The sequence below is a fragment of the Salvelinus sp. IW2-2015 genome, linkage group LG16 (genome assembly GCF_002910315.2).
Source record: "Salvelinus sp. IW2-2015 linkage group LG16, ASM291031v2, whole genome shotgun sequence".
In the NCBI taxonomy this organism is placed as follows: Eukaryota; Metazoa; Chordata; class Actinopteri; order Salmoniformes; family Salmonidae; genus Salvelinus; species Salvelinus sp. IW2-2015.
Genome location: NC_036856.1, coordinates 18,398,088 through 18,414,551, shown reverse-complemented (window position 1 = coordinate 18,414,551; position 16,464 = coordinate 18,398,088). Strand labels below are relative to the sequence as shown.

At 42.8% G+C, this 16,464-nt stretch overlaps 1 pseudogene; it reads right to left on the bottom strand.

Moving 5' to 3' along the window:
* LOC111975874 (ephrin type-B receptor 1-like) overlaps positions 1-16,464 on the bottom strand; it is a 189,648-nt pseudogene that overhangs the window by 25,797 nt on the left and 147,387 nt on the right.

The window sequence follows — 16,464 nt, the reverse complement described above, 5'->3', positions numbered from 1 at the left end:
ATTGATTGGATTCCATGTTCTCTGTTTCCAAGGAGTTAGAAGAAGCTCTAAACTGTGCCAGGCTGGCACTTTGAATCAGGGCACTGTGAATATATTAGCTACATTACCTCAAAGGGCTCTTGGTGGAACAATTGCCTTTACGTTAATCTCATGAATTACATTAGGAGAAATCAAATGTTATTGATAAATAGAAATCGTGCTTACACACACAAGCTTTAGATTTTTTTCTCCAATTCATGCCAAGGTTGTTTATCAGATCTCAATTCSCTGCTATATCGAAAAACCTTTATCCTCCAGATAGCTTTAAATCTCCATTGTCATAATCCTTGTGCCAACTATTCTCAATAATCATACTTCACTGTTTGTGTAAGACTGTCAAATTAACTATAAAAGCTTCAGCTGATCGATCAATATGATTCATATAAAGTGCCTTCAGAAAGTATGTGATATACTTATAAGTATGTCAGCTGTGAATCTTTCTTACAAATATAAGTACATTTGGGGAAAATCTAACACATCACTGAGTACCACTCTTCATACTTTCAAGAATGGTGGTGGCTGCATGTTATGGGTATGCTTGTCATCAGCAAGAACTAGGGAGTTTTTAGGATAAAAAGAAACGGAATAGAGCTAAGCACAGGCAAAATCCTAGAGGAAAACCTGGTTCAGTCTGCTTTCCGACAGACACTCAGACAAATTCACCTTTCAGCAGGACAATAACCTAAAACACAAGGCCAAATATACACTGGAGATATTTACCAAGACACAATTGAATGTTCCTGAGTGGATTAGTTACAGTTTTGACTTAAAATCTGCTTGAAAATCAATGGCAAGACATGAAAATGGCTGTCTAGYAATGACCAACAACCAACTTGACAGAGCTTGACACATTTTTTAAGAATAATGGGCAAATATTGTACCGAGATTTACCCAGAAAGACTCTGAGTCAATACATGATTATAACATGTATTGACTCAGGGGGTTGAATACTTATCTAATCAAGATATATTAGTGTTTTATTTTCCGTCAATTTAAACAATTTATAATAATTTTCTTCCACTTTGACATTACAGAGTATTTTGTGTGTATTGTTGACAAAAAATAACAATTAAATCCATTTTAATCCCACTTTGTAACACAACAAAATGTGGAAAAAGTAAATGGGTGTGAATACTTTCTGAAGGCACTGTATGAAACCACACAGTGGCCCTATTAAGTGAAAGCTGTGCCCGGGGTGGTGTTCTGAACAGAGGAGGTTAAAACATAATAACAAAGCAGTGCTCCCTTTCTCACCCTCAGGAAGGAGTCCAGGGCCCCGTTCTCCATAAACTCTGTGATGATCATGACTGGCCGGCTCTTAGTGACCACGCCCTCCAGTCGGATGATGTTGGGGTGGTCAAACTGGCCCATGATGCTGGCCTCAGACAGGAAGTCCCGCCTCTGCTTCTCCACGTAGCCCGCCTTCAGGGTCTTAATGGCCACGTACAGTTCCCTCTTCCCAGCCGGCTTCAGACGACCCTTATACACCTCCCCAAACTCGCCTGGAGGAAAAGACATGGGATTACTGATTGATTACCTTATTACAAAGCCAGCTACATGTATGCAAGTTGATGCCATATATTTTAACTTCCTATTCTAATACATATAGCACATGTACAATCAAAAGTCCCCATAAAGATAAAACACTGTATGTGTGACAGACACAGAGATAATAGAGCCCAGTTTCAGGGTCATAAAACAAGTGCTGTGCTGACAAGTCCGCAGATGTCAAACATCAGCCAGTGAGAGGACCGTTCTTTTGCTGAATGCATGAATATGTCAAGTCAAGTAAAAAATAAATGTCCCCAACAGATAAAATCAGCATGAATTATAGATGAATGGAGGCGGTCCGGTTACTGAGATAGCGGCTAAAATTGCTCTCTGTCAAGAGAGGAGCTCTGTGTAGTGGATATGGTTCTCTATCTAAAAGCAAAACAAATTAGATGGAAAAAGTGGTTTTAAAAAAACTGAATAGCTGTGCTAACACCTGGATGCTGTACAGGTAAAGAGAAAGTGGAGGAGAAAATTATATAGATTCATGGATGCAGCAGAGGTACTCCATGTCACCTGCACCAATGACCTCCTCGATCTTCACACAAGACACATCGATCTCCTTGGCAAACTCTCGGACGGCCTCGTTGGGGTCCTCGTAGGTGAAGGGATCGATGTAGATCTTAATCCCTGGTGAGCCAGAGAAGTGGTTGGGGCATCCCATGGGGGAAGGGCAGTTGGACATGTCCGGTCTCAGAGAGAGTTCTGGAACAAAGCCGAGGAGGAGGAGAGGTTAGGATGAGCACGGGGAAGCTCAAACAAATACATCATCAGTGGTTGTCCGTGGGTGACTATATGTATGTACAGTATGTGTGTGCGTGTCATCTCCATGTTTTTCTTTCCAGACTCTCTCTCTTGCTCTCACACAGATGTAAACTATTTCCCGTAATTGCTGTGGAAGGCAATTTCCTTGGCTCCTCTCTCCCACCTTCAGCAACTGAGCATAAACTGATAAAAATGACACAATATCACATTACCCTCTGCACAGATGATAGGGGTGAGTCACTGACAATAGTAGCTTGGAATCTGAGTGCTACTGTCATCCGGAGCAATGGCCAAATGAGAAATACAGAATGCAGAGACCCTTACGAAAATATGTGTGTGATTTGGCAAGTGTGTCTGTGTGTGAGTGGGCATAAATGTGTTTTTTTAGACTGAAGAGTCGATCCTGATTGTTGTCCTGGAACCAATTTTATGAGGCCCTAACATTAATAAAATCAAATGTTATTKGTCGGGTGCACATATTTTGCAGATGTTATGTAGGTGCAGTGAAATGCTTGTGTTTCTACCTCCAACAGTGCAGTAATACCTAAAAATACAAAACAATACACACAACCCCCCCCCCCTTTTGCCCTCAGAACAGCCTCAATTCGTTGGGGCATGGACTCTACAAGGTGTTGAAAGCGTTCCACAGCAATTATATAGGATGAGCCTGGACTAGAATACAGTATATACAGTGCATTCGGAAAGTATTCAGACCCTTGGACTTTTCCAACATTTTGTTACAGCCTTATTCTAAAATWGATTTTTTTTAAAGATCCTCATCAATCTACACACAATACCCCATAATGACGAAACAAAAACAGGTTTTAAGAAATGTTTGCAAATGTATTAAAAATAAAAACTTAAATATCACATTTACATAAGTATTCAGACCCTTTACTCAGTACTTTGTTGAAGCACCTTTGGCAGCRATTACAGACTCATGTCAAATCAAATCAAATTTTATTGGTCACATACGCATGTATAGCAGATGTTACTGCGGGTGTAGCAAAATGCTTGTGTTTCTAGCTCCAACATTGCAGTAATATCTAACAAAGGAACGGAAGTAAGAATATATGTGGACGAGCAATGTCAGAGCAGCATAGACTAAGATACAGTAGAATAGCATAGAATACAGTATATACAAGATGAGTAAAGCAAGATATGTAAACATTATTAAAGTGACTAGTGTTCCATTTATTTAAGTGGCCAGTCATTTCAAGTCTACGTATGTAGGCAGCAGCCTTTAATGTGCTAGTGATGACTATTTAACTGTCTGGTGGCCTTGAGATAGAAGCTGTTTTCAGTCTCTCGGTCCCAGCTTTGATGCACCTGTACTGACCTCGCCTTCTGGATGATAGCGGGGTGAACAGGCAGTTGCTCGGGTGGTTGTATTCCTTGATGATCTTTTTGGCCTTCCTGTGACATCGGGTGCGTAGGTGTCCTGGAGGGAAGGTAGTTTGCCCCCAGTGATGTGTTGTGCAGACCGCACCACCCTCTGGAGAGCCCTGTGGTTGCGGGGGGTGCAGTTGCCGTACCAGGCTGAAATACAGCCCGACAGGATGCTCTCAATTGTGTCTTCTTGGGTATCACGCTACAAGCTTGGAACACCTGTATTTGGGGAGTTTCTCCCATTCATTTCTGCAGATCCTCTCAARCTCTGTCAGGTTGGATGGGGAGTGTCGCTGCACAGCTATTTYCAGGTCTCTCCAGAGATGTTCGATCGGGTTCAAGTCTGGGCTCTGTTTGAGCCACTTAAGGACATTCAGACACTTGTCCCGAAGCCACTCCTGGGTTGCCTTGGCTGTGTGCTTAGGGTTGTTGTCCTGTTGGAAGGTGAACCTTTGCCCCAGTCTGAGGTCCTGAGCGCTCTGGAGCAGGTTTTCATCAAGGATCTCTCTGTACATTGTTCCATTCATCTTTCCCTCAATCCTGACTAGTCTCCCAGTCCCTGCCACTGAAAAACATCTCCACAGCATGATGCTTCCACCACCATGCTTCACCGTAGGGATGGTGCCAGGTTTCCTCCAGATGTGATGTTTGACAGAGGGTTCAATCTTGGTTTCATCAGACCAGACTTGTTTCTGATGGTCTGAGAATCCTTTAGGTGACTTTTGGCAAACTCCAAACGGGCTGTCATGTGCCTTTTACTGAGGAGTGGCTTCTGTCTGGCCACTCTACAATAAAGGCCTGATTTGTGGAGTGCTAATAGATGGTTGTCCTTCTGGAAGGTTCTCTCATTGGGTTCTTGGTCACCTCCCTGACCAAGGCCCTTCTCCCCCGAATGCTCWGTCTGGCTGGGCGGCCAGCGCTAGCAAGAGTTTTGGTGGTTCCAAACTTCTTCCATTTAAGAATGATGGAGGCTACTGTGTTCTTGGGGACCTTCAATGCTGCAGAAATGTTTTGGTACCCTTCCCCAGATCTGTGACTCCACAAAAAAATCCTGTCTCGGGGCTCTACGGACAATTTCTTCGACCTCATGGCTTGGTTTTCGCTCTGACATGCACTGTCAACTGTGGGACCTCATATAGACAGGTGTGTGCCTTTCCAAATCATGTCCAATCAATTTAATTTAGCACAAGTGGACTCCAATAAAGGATGATCAATCGAAACAGGATGCACCTGAGCTCAATTGCGAGTCTCATAGCAAAGGGTCTGAATACTTACGTAAGTAAGGTATTTCTGTTTTTTAATTTGTAATACATTTGCAAAACAATCTAAAAACCTGTTTTTGCTTTGTTATTATGGTGTATTATGTGTAGATTGAGGAGGAAAATTTTTAAAATTTTAAAATAAGGCTGTAACGTATCAAAATGTCAAGGGGTCTGAATACTTTCCGAAAACACTATATATATGAAGCATGTAAAACAGTATGTAAACATAATTAGTGACCAGTGTTCAATTATTATGTACATAGGCCAGCAGTCTCTAAGGTGCAGGGTAGAATGCCGGACGGTAGCCGGCAAGTGACAGTGACTAAGTTTAGGACAGGGTACTGGGCGGAGGCCGGCTAGCGGTGACTATTTAGCAGTCTGATGGCCTGGAGATGAAAGTAGTTTTTTCAGTCTCTCTGCCCAGCTTTGATGGACCTGTACTGTCTCCGCCCTTCTAGATGGTAGCGGGGTGAACAGGCCGTGGCTCAGACTGCTGAGGTCCTTGATGATMTTCTTCGCCTTCCTGTGACACTGGATGCTGTTGCTGATGTCCTTGAGGGCAGGCAGTGTGCCCCTGGTGATGCGTTGGGTTGAAACCGCTAAAACCCTCATACATGCATTMATCTCCTTCCATCTTGACTACTGCAACTCACTTCTCTTCCGCATCAACTCAAGCTCCCACCATAATCTCCAAATGGAGGGTTACAATTCTGCAGTTCGACTCCTCATCCACACTAAGACCTGGTAGCACATCCCCCCCCTGTCCTCCGTGAACTCCACTGTCTCCCAAMGCATTGATTACAAGATCCTCCTTCTAAACTACAAAGCCTTCACCACCTTGCCCCCCACTTACCTCTCAGACCTCTTTCTCCCCTACCAGCCAACACGCACACTCCATTCCACCTTGTTATCCCCAGGTCGAAGCTCCAGAGCTTCCGCGACAGGGCCTTCTCCAGGGTTGCTCATAGGCTCTGAATCTCCCTCCAGCCATCCATGACTCAGAGGCCATCACTGCCTTTCAGTCCCTCCTAAAGCCCCACCTCTTTGACAAGGCCTRCCCTTAAGSCYCCCCCYYCCMCMACGCACACACACACATACAAGCAAAGAAATACACTACTAAGACACTCCTCTCTTCACCATACCGAGCAGCAGTGGTGTAAAGTACTTAAGTAAAAATACTTGAAAGTATTACTTAAGTTGTTTTTGGGGGTATCTGTACTTGTCACGACTTCCGCCGAAGTCGGTCCCTCTCCTTGTCCGGGGGGCGGTCGACAGTCGACGTCACCGGCCTTCTAGCTATCGCCGATCCACTTTTCATTTTCCATTTGTTTTGTCTTTGTTTTACACACCTGGTTTCAATTCCCCAATTACATGTTCATTATTTAACCCTCTGTTTTCCCCWTGGTTTTTGTATTTTTGTATTTGGTATTACGACATGTTATTGGAAATTTTGAGTAAAGTTACTTGTGTTACTCATCTCTGCTGTCCTGCGCCTGACTCCTCTGCACCAGCTACACCCAGACCACTACAGTACTTTACTATTTATATTTTTGCCAACTTTTACTTTTTACTTTTTACCCCATACATTTTCCGCAGACACCCAAAGTACTAGTTACAATTTGAATGCTTAGCAGTACAGGAAAAAGGTCAAATTCACACACTTATCAAGAGAACGTTCCTGGTCATCCCTACTGCCTCTGATCTGGTGGACTCACTAAACATAAATGCTTCCTTTGTAAATTATGTTGGAGTGTTGGAGTGTGTCCTTGGCTGTCAAAAAAAAGTCATAAAAAAGGAAATTGTGCCATCTGGTTTGCTAAATATAAGGAATTTGATGTATAGTATTTCCTTTTACTTTGTACATTTTAAATCTGATACTTTTAGACTTTTACTGAAGTASTATTTTACTGGGCTACTTTCACTTTTACTTGAGTCATTTTGTATTACGGTATCTTAACTTTTACTCAAGTTTTTMTTTTCATTTCTACAATTGTAAAGCGACTTTGGTTCCTTTAAAAGCGGTACATGCAGTAAGTCCCGTGAAGGCGGCTCTGTGTTTCCCCGAAGCGGGCAAAGAAGGTGTTTAGCTTGTCCGGGAGCGAGGCATTGGTGTGGCACCGATTTATAATCTGTGATTGTCTGGAGTCCCTGCCACATACATCTCATGTCTGATCCGTTGAATTGCGACTCCACTTTGTCCCTGTATTGTTGTTTTGCCTCTTTGWTTGCCTTACGGAGGGCATAGCTGGTCTGTTCGTACACGTCCATGTTTCCAGTCAYCTTGCCATGGTTAAATGCGGTGGTTCGTGCTTTCAGTTTTGCGCGAATGCAACCATTTATCCACGGTTTTTGGTTTGTATAAGTTCTAATCATCAGAGTGGGAAAAACATCCTCGATGCACTTCCTGATGAACTCAGTCACTGAGTCAGTGTATACGTCAATACTATTCTCAGAGGCAGCCCAGAACAATTCCCAGTACTCGTGATCAAAATAATCTTGAAGATTCTGATTGGTCAGACCAACATTGAACAGTCCTTACCACAGGTACTTCCTATTTAAGTTTCTGGCTATAGGAGGGGAGGAGCAAAATGGAGGCATGATCTGATTTGCCAAAGGAAAATCAAGCCTAACAGTGCATCAAAATCACAAATAGATTTGGCTTGAATGTTGGTGCTTACACACTGGTGCCTCCATTTGAACTGTGATGATATGTATTTCTGTAAACAAAACTGTCCTCAGACATCCCCTTGATATTTTGCTGATCAAATTATTAGATTGGTTTCTTTTACCTCTAAGCAAGTTGGACAAAGTCCCTGGTAACCAAGCAGAAGACGAGCAGACCAAACAATGTTTTTGATCCCAGGGACATATAAGATGATTAGAGTGACTCCAAACATTGCAACGTAAGAGAGGGAAACGCGTCATAACACACACTAAGATGAAAAATTCCAGGAAATATCACCTCCTGCAGTAGACATCCAATTTTAAGATTCAGAGAGAAATAAATAAGATCCCACACACTGCACTTGCACAGTATCAGTATTTTGTGCCAACATTTTGGCCTCACAGCCTTCGTCATAGCTTCTATGTTTCTTCAAACTGTTATTTAACATTTCCTATGCACCTGCAAAGCAATCCCTAAATGTGTGTGTGCATTTCACTTTTATGATTGAGAAAAAAAATGAAGTAAACTTAATTATGAAAACCCAGCCAAAGTTTCCGGTTTAAGGTCAAGGTTAACTATAGATTTGTCTGATATCTGCCTCTTTCTACATATATTCTACACTACAAAAATGGAAGAATAATGGAACTATTGAAAGTAAAGGACAATTAGACGTGTTGACTTGAGACCATCTATTCTGTGGCTCTTGTGGGGATCAAGGCTTGGTTCTCAATGGAACAGGATCGGCTCATTCTGACAAAGTCCTAATTGCTTWGAACCAATAGGATACTCAGATTTAATAGACAATTAAGTGAATCCAAACACACTCAAATGAGAGGATTTACTCAGGCGCCGGGGGAAGAGAAACAGCTCACCATCCCATAATGGGTTTCTTGGCAACCTGCACTGACTGTACTATTAAAAGAGTCTATCTGCACAGCGTCCAAATCTTTTCACACCACATGTGCAGAATCTATTCAATTTATGATCAGCAGCATATAATTTTATGTCTTGTTTAAACGACAAACAGTTTATATATTTTATCTTCACCTGTGCTGTGGCACCATCTTTTTATGGATGGCTGAGAGAAATAATAGATACAAATGTAAACATTCTCTGCCTCTCTGATCTGAGTGTCCATCAAACAGAATGACTGTTAATCCTGATAGAGAGAGAGAGAGAGAGCGAGAGAGAGAGAGCGAGAGAGAGAGAGAGAGAGAGAGAGAGAGAGAGAGAGAGGGATCTTGACATTGACATCATGTTTTTACTGTTGCTCCCTTGATAAACAACAAAGCCATGTAAACCATTCTGCTCCATAAGAGAGAGATAGAGAGAGAGAGAGGGAGAGGGAGAGTGGGAGAGAGCGAGAGAGGGAGGAGTAACTGAACAGGGCAACAAGACTCGTGGGAAATTCACCCTTAATTAGGCCGGATTCAGAATCCATGGTAACAGATTGATCTGTGAAAGGTCAGGGCCATGTAGGCACTCGATTGGCAGCAAGTTATCCAATATTGATCATTTTAGCTGTAAAACGGTGAAACTTGTACATACATTAGACGCTATTCCCTGACCACTGCCCTGGTCCAGGTCCAGAACCCACTGTATGTAGGAGACGTGTGTGTGTGTGTGTGTGTGTGTGTGTGTGTGTGTGTGTGTGGGGTGTGTGTGTGTGTGTGTGTGTGTGTGTGTGTGTGTGTGTGTGTGTGTGTGTGTGTGTGTGTGTGTGTGTGTGTGTGTGTGTGTGTGTGTGTGTGTGTGTGTGTGCTTGCATACATGTGTGTGCGGAGAGAGAGCGAGAGAGAGTGGAAGAGAGAAAGAAAGAAAGAGAGAGAGAGCATGATACAAATTCATAATGAGTACATTTACAAGGTGTATCTCATCCTAAAGCACTGTGTTAGGATATCTCAACTCATCCGGCACCATTGTATAGCATCTATGTACTGGAGAGGAATAGGTAGGCAGGGATGAAGGAGGATAGGTAACGAGCTGTGTCTTAAATAGATAATCTGTCAAAATAGCCAGGATGTTATATAAGGGCCAGACTGGGATGATGGGAGTCAGATGTTGTGTGGTGCTCTGGTGTAGTCACTGGTAGGAGAATGTGTGAGTGGGAGGGTCCGTGGGGGTGTGTGTTGTGTGTGTGGGATGGGATGAGAGCTTTATGCTTACCTCTGCCTGTACTGTAGTGCTGCAGTTTGTCACTGTATATAGTCTCCTTCATGTATGATCTCTTCCTGCAACAAAGAATCAGCAAAATACGGTTATGTAACCATATTTGACAATATTAAGGCACTGCATTAAACGTTTGTAATATTAACATTTAATTCCGGGGGGCCATAACCGTTGATCATATTCCTGGTAACACCAGGTATGAGCAGTGACTAAGTGGTGGTTACCTGCTGCAGACGATGGAGATGGCACCAATGATACAAGGAAGACCACTCCTGCAGCCGCTGAGCCTGCAATCAAAGGCAGCTGCTCCCTCAGCTCGATTTATACTCATCTGCAACGAGAGAGAGAGAGAGAGAGAGAGAAGAGAGAAGAGAGAGGAGAGAGAGAGAGAGAGAGAGAGAGAGAGAGAGAGAGAGAGAAGAGAGGAGAGAGAGGAGAGGAGAGAGAGAGAGAGAGAGAGAGAGAGAGAGAGAAGAGAGAGAGAGAGAGGGAGAGAAATAGAGAGAAGTGAAGGCAAGGTAAAAGAGGTCAGAGAAGAGGTGTGAAAAGTGAAGTGGTGAGAGGAGAAGAGAGGAAAGGATGGGAGAGAAGAGAAATAGGAGTATTGGAACAGTTAAATGGTATTGGGACAGTGTCAAAAGTGTCTCTACTGTGAAACACATAGACATGTGGGCTAGTATCTGTGCAGACAGACAGTCCCTCAGTGACACATTGCTTCCTGACACAGCTAATCCCCTTACACACTCAATAGGAGTCAGAAGAACGCCTGCTAATCTCAACACAAATGCTTCATCACGTGTCAGAGGGAGAGTTAAGAAAGTAAACAGAAACACCATACCTTCATATGTATAGATCGGATTAAAAGGATGTGTTGCTGTTCTGTCATTTCCAACAGAATCACACATTCTCCAGTATTTATCTATATTCATGTATATAACCATTCATATTGTGTTTTGAATGAACAGCACCCTTTTTATTCTGTGGTTTTCATATGGGTTATAATTGTTTATACCATTTTGTGGAAGCTTTCAAAATAGCTCCTAGTGATAACAAATATTATTATATACATATACTTATTTTGGTGCAACATTTGCATAAAAGCTTTATTTTGTTAACTTTTTATTGGGTTCAGAGTTTTATAGTCTCATGACCAGACAACTTTTCTAAGACTGATGACTCAACTGTTTTGGGGGGGAACGGATGCTGCTGCAACCCCAAGACTTCGGCAGGCGCTGCTGCTAGAGATCCCTTAATGAGCTACACCACACTGTGAGCATGCAGGGGCTCTCTGTTGGCTGCTTTCCTCCACTACACCATGCAGCTGTGCCACCTGCAAAGACTCACTATGGCTAACACCTCAAATGTGCAATTTCCCCGAACAAATGGAATTAGTCAGAGCCATATATTTATTTTCTACAGTGCCTTCATAATTTATTCACACCCCTTGACTTTTCCACATTTCGTTGTGTTACAGCCTGAATTTAAAATGGATTCAATTTAGATTTTGGCACTGATCTACACTCAATTCCCCATAATGTCAAAGTGGAATTATGTTTTTAGAAATGTTTACAAATTAATCAAAATGAAAAGCTGAATTGTCTTGAGTCAATAAGTAGTCAATCCCTTTGTTATGGCAAGCCTAAATAAGTTCATGAGTAAAAATGTGCTTAACAAGTCAGATAGTATCGACTATACAAAAGCAGACATTGAATATCCCTTTGAGCATGGTGAATTTATTAAACTTTGGATCGTGTATCAATACACCCAGTCACTACAAAGATACAGGAGTCCTTTCTAACTCAGTTGACAGAGAGGAAGGAATCTGCTCAAGGATTTCACCATGAGGCCAAAAGTGATTTTAAACCAGTTACAGAGTTTAATGGCTGTGATAGGATAAAACAACAACATTGTAGTTACTCCACAATACCTAAATGACAGAGTGAAAAGAAGGCCTGTACAAAAAATATATATATTCCAAAACATGCATCCTGTTTGCAATAAGTAAAACTGCAAAATATGTGGCAAAGAAATTCACTTTTTTGTCCTGAACACAATGCATTATGTTTGGAGCAAATCCAACAAAACACATAACTGAGAACCACTTTTCATATTTTCAAGAATGGTGGTGGCTGCATCATGTTATGGGTATGCTTGTCATCAGCAAGAACTAGGGAGTTTTTTTGGGATAAAAAGAAAAGTTCTAGAGCTAAGCACAGGCAAAATCCTAGAGGAAAATCCTAGAGGTAAACCTGGTTCAGTCTGCTTTCTAACAGACACTGGGAGACAAATTCACATTTCAGCAGGACAATAAGCTAATACTCAAATCTACACTGGAGTTACTTACCAAGATGACATTAAATGTTCCTGAGTGGCCTACAGTTTTACAGTTTTACAGTTTTGACTTAAATCGGATTGAAAAGACTTGAAAATGGCTGTCTAGCAAAGATCAACAACCTACTTGACACCTTTTTTTAAATGATGATGAAATATTATTCCACTTTGACATTACAAAGTATTTTGTGTAGATCGTTGACAAAAAAATTACAATTAAATCCATTTTAATCCCACTTTATAACACAACTATATGTGGAAAAAGTCAAGGGGTGTGAATAATTTCTGAAGGCACTGCGGATACATGGCTCTAGAAGGAACTACTTTAATCCAGACATTGACTTTGGAATATGTATATTAAAAATAAATCCTAATATCAAGAGAATAACTGTTTAATAAAAACAATTCACCACCTGCTCTGCGTCGACACACAAATGTATTGCAGTAATTATAGTTAATGTTTGAAGTTATTACTATATCCAATCTCCCACACCCAGTCCATAGACACAAAGACCCGCATGGCGGTCACACACACACGCACACGGAGCATACCATCTGTCAGGGTTTGGAAGCACTGCTTGCTGCTGTATTTGCCGAAGCCTGCCACCGTCCTGGCACGGACCTGTACCACGTACATGATGCTTGGCCTCAGGCCCTCCACACGGGCAGTGTTGGTCTGGCTCCGCACCATGGTTGAATTCAACTCAGTGTGGTCCTGTAACAATCAGGGAGAGATCGAGAAAGAGAGCTAGAGAATATTACATCTGTTCATCACACAGCCTTTAGGCAGTGGAGTAACAACTCGAGTCAACCCCTAATCCTAATACACACTACATACTGCCCTGTGGGCTTAGATAACAAAATGGCCCTTATTCCTCTTTATGTTTGTGTATGAGATTATACTGGATGGTGGATATCCACATTGGCCTCCACTGTTGTAATCTTTATACAGCCATAGAGGGCAATTAGGCTTTTCACATACATACACTATAGAACTTTATAACTCTTTTAATTTGGTCACATAAAACCAGAAATAGGGACATCGAGCAATGAGTGAGGTGTTGAGAAAAAAAAGAGTTCCAAACAACATCCCCATATTAGATCTTTCATCATGTGCAGCATATCGGTAGCTGATCCTGGTTTTAGAATCCATGCATAGACGTATTCATCATCAATCATCAACCAGAGTTGCCACACAAATCTCTCAATTCAGATCGTTGGCTCATCACAACACACCTTTTCACTGGCATTGTGTGTACTTAGAGAGCTCATGGCATTTGCTTTTCTTTCTCTGTTTGCTTTAATCCCTCTCTGTCTGTCTCTCTTTCCAKACTCTTTCCTCTGTGGAGGGATGAGAGCAAACAGGAGCAGGAGGTGGAAAAACACTGAGACATGTCCAGGTTCGCATCAGACCAGAGTCAAGGGATACAGGGAGAAAATATATTGTGTGAGAGGTGGATTGTATGCTCATCTTTTTACTGAACACATGAGTGTATGTACATGTTCAGCATGTGTTTAGTAAGTGTTTAGTGAGAATGTGTGACTTGGTATGTGGCAGGTTAGGTCTGCTGGTTTGTATAAAGACTGGACACATTTTTAGTATCTGGACCATACAAACTGTAAGTATCCTCCATGGTGGTAATTTATAAAAGGAAAAGTGTGTGCAGACACACAWAAACAGCCAACCCACAGAGACAGAGAGAGACAGAGGAAGGAAGGTAACACTCCTCAGCTAATGGAGGCTCTGACCTTCCTCTATCAGAAGAAAAACACTGAGCAGAAATTAGATGCAACTTCACCCCTGAAATATAGCTGCTTCCTCGCTCAGCGCATGCACTGCCTAAATGACAAGGTCCAGTGCAGAATTAGATATGGGGGACTTTGTATAATGCCTGGAATTCCTTAAATGCCCAAGGCCACTTATCTCTCTTCCCCAGAAATACCCAGTGAACCGCCCTTTACAACCACTCCCAATTCCATCCCTCTGAAGCCCCAACCCATCCTCCCCTGGCCTTATCCCCGCCTGGCCTTCTTAAAGATTTGTGAGGGGTGGAGTCTCCCAGAGCTGCGGAGGGGGACTGTGAACTTAACTCTCAACAGCCTAGCAGTGTTCAGCCTGGCAATGTTCAGCCTGGCAATGTTCAGCCTGGCAGTGTTCCGTGGCACTTCAGTCAAAGCTGACGGATGAAATATGCCTCGTTGGCCCTTGCCATTTCAATTTCAATAGCAGAATCCACCTTGCCATCACGCCAATATTCTCAGTGCTTATCATCACACCAGCTTTGACGCTCAGCAAGAAGGCCAAGATGAAATCCACTACCTCAGCAAAGGCTAGCAAATGGAATTCTCCTCACACATGCGAAGAATGCGGAATGGGGTTTGTACTCGGACCGAGTAGAGCATTACATAATAGGATATTGTGACAGGGAGTGCTGACATTATCAGTGTGCTGTCCCATCGGGAACCCACCTCTTCTTCATTGTCTGCACAGAGCAGGAGGAAGAAAAAGACCTTCGGTAGAATAGAGATTTTATATCTGCTTTCATTGGCCAATTGGTGCAATCCAGGCCCGATCCCAAATCTAAACCAACCCCATGGCTCCAGACATTCCCTGGAGAGTGCAGCTGAGTGACTGGCATTAAACACAGAAATGCTGGATGGGGGGGGGGGTGGTGAAACTAGGAAGACAGTGGCAGGACAGGAAACAGCGTGTTACACTGGCCCTCCATACATAATTATCAATTTCAACAAGCATGAACCCTATTCGAGGGCTGTGTTTTTTTTGTATGAAAGATATGTAGTAATCCGCAAAGCATCATACACTGCGGTGGGACTCTGATGACTTCATGATTTCAAAAATAACTTTCAATCATCTTTACTTTTAGCTCTGACACATTTTCCTGTTGCCCAGACAGAGGTGATAAAGCCATCATATTAGGCAGACCAGGTAGATAAAACAAGTATGGAAATAGAACAAAGCGTTCAGACTCATATTCCTGCAATTTTATCCAGAATTCTCTCCATTATTTTCCGTGGGGGAGTGTAACCTGGTCCTGGGGTAATAGTAGGATGTATTATTCTCCTTCCGTTGTGTGTGTGGGGCCATCTTTTCTGACTCTCCACCCTGAGGACTCTGGTTCTCCTCATCTCTTCTTTGAAATAGAGCTGCGGTCCAGGTAAATATCCCTATCCCTATCTCCACGATATTACTATTGTCTCTCTGAGGAAATTCGTTTGTTCAACACTATGTTGTGTCTATGGAACCACTGTGGGAGTCCTGAAATGAAACACGGTACAGAACCACCTCAAACAAACCTGTGACTTCCACTGTGATGAAAAAGGTATGTCTTTATATTGAAATATTTGACTCGTTTCAGGAAACTAGGTGTATGTTGTGCATAGCTAAACTCAGCAAAAAAAGAAACGGCACTTTCAGGACCCTATCTTCCAAAGATAATTCATAAAAATCCAAATAACCCCACAGATCTTCATTGTACAGGGTTTAAACACTGTACCCATGCTCCCATGCTTGTTCAATGAACCCTAAACAATTAATGAACATGCACCTGTGGAACGGTCGTTAAGAAACTAACAGCTTACAGACGGTAGGCAATTAAGGTCACAGTTGTGAAAACTTAGGACACTAAAGTGCCTTTCTACTGACTCTGAAAAACACCAAAAGAAAGATGCCCAGGTCCATGCTCATCTGCGTGAACGTGCCTTAGGCATGCTACAAGGAGGCATGAGGACTACAGATGTGGCCAGGGCAATAAATTGCAATGTCCGTACTGTGAGATGCCTAAGACAGCACTACAGGGAGACAGGATGGACAATTGATTGTCCTCGCAGTGGCAGACCACGTGTAACAACACCTGCACAGGATCGGTACATCCGAACATCACACCTGCAGGACAGGTACAGGATGGCAACAACAACTGCACGAGTTAAACCAGGATCGCACAATCCCTCCATCAGTGCTCAGATTGTACGCAATAGGCTGAGAGAGGCTGGACTGAGAGCTTGTAGGCATGTTGTAAGGCAGGTCCTCACCAGACATCACCGGCAACATCGCCGCCTATGGGCACAAACCCACTGTCGCTGGACCAGACAGGACTGGCAAAAAGTGCTCTTCACTGAGGAGTCGCGGTTTTGTCACACCAGGGGTGACGGTCGGATTCGCGTTTATCGTTGAAGGAATGAGCGTTACACCGAGGCCTGTACTCTGGAGCAGGATTGACTTGGAGGTGAAGGGTCCGTCATGGTCTGGGGCGGTGTGTCACAGCATCATCGGAC